This window comes from Bos indicus, chromosome 11, assembly GCF_029378745.1.
Source record: "Bos indicus isolate NIAB-ARS_2022 breed Sahiwal x Tharparkar chromosome 11, NIAB-ARS_B.indTharparkar_mat_pri_1.0, whole genome shotgun sequence".
NCBI classification, from domain to species: domain Eukaryota; kingdom Metazoa; phylum Chordata; class Mammalia; order Artiodactyla; family Bovidae; genus Bos; species Bos indicus.
Window position 1 is genome coordinate 34,904,607 of NC_091770.1, and position 1,406 is coordinate 34,906,012.

Genomic DNA, 1,406 nt, shown 5'->3' on the forward strand with positions numbered 1-1,406 from the left:
GGAGCGCGCGGCCCGCCATTCGCGCACCTCACGCCTTCGCGGTCGCCTGAGTTCCGTCTACCCTGCAGCCTCTGAAAGAGGAGACCGGAGCCGAAAAAAAAAAAAAAATAAAACTGTCATGTGGCTCTGGGGTGACCTCAGTTGCAATGAGGAAGGGCTGGTAGTCTTCCTGCCTCACATTCTTCCCCACAGAAGAAGGACACAGGGACTTCCTGAAGTCCTGTCAGAGGAAATAAGGAAGATGAATATTGTTCTGCCATTCATGAAAAGAACAGAGGAGAAAAAACAAATACTACAGCTCCCAATGCTTGTGTTATTTTCTTTTCACCTAATTTAAAGATGTTACTTATTAGGAAAACATTTCGGGCCCTCCGACTAAATGGGAAGCTCAAGCCTATAGCATCCTGAAAGAGTTCATTGTTTCAAACAAGTAACTGCATCCTTTCAGGGGCTGTTGTACTTCCCTGGAATGGAATCAAGCAAGTTTGCCGCTTTGAGACTTCCTCTAAGGATGGGGCTGAGAGGTAGGGATGAGTTGGCTAGACTTTTAGCCTCTGGCTTGTTAGAGCCCACAGTCCACACTGTGCTCTTTCCTTGAGGACTCACCAGCCTAAATTCTTTTGCTTTCATGAGTCTGAAGCAGCACATTAGTGACATTGCAATGATTTTTTTCCAAGGGCTTAATGCACTGTTAGTTCCATCTCAGATGCCTTTAACTAAATGCATCTGCAAATAATTGTTTTAGATAACCAATTGTTTTGACAACTATAGGGCAAGGCTTTCAGTAGATAGAACATCATTAAATGTGGGTTTTGTAAAGCTATCAGTTAGGCTTTGAAAGTTCATATAGTATTCAGGTCTTCCACTGATATGCTCTCTTTCTAAGTGGCTTATTATTTCAACAACTGTAGACACAGGGATCAGATCACCTCTTGGTTTACACCCTCATTGCAATGGAATCATCTAGCCCCACCATGGCTAATTTCCAGGGTTTCTCTCTTTGTGTTCACTGTAGGAATTTCTGTTAAAAATTGCATTTCTTTTGGTACTGCAGCAGTCATGAATATATTCATCTCGAGATTCTTGTATAAGTGGCTTTTAAGGAAACACATAAGAATCATCTCTGAGGAAAAGACATCTCACTCTGTGCTTATGGCATTTCCAATGACAGTTGTGCTAACATCACCAACAGAGCAATTCTTCTGTTAGATGAAGAGGATGACTTCTCAGAATGCATTTTGATAGATATGCCTTTACTTGAGCTAATATATATAAGTATAAAGATGGCATCTAGAAGAAGATTATCAGTGTTGTTCTTCCTCCTTGCCCTCCAGGTGGGGCAAGACTTCCACAGTGACATCTGCAGGCCTGTAAAGCGAGTGCTCCTGCCTTGCTAGAGGTGATCG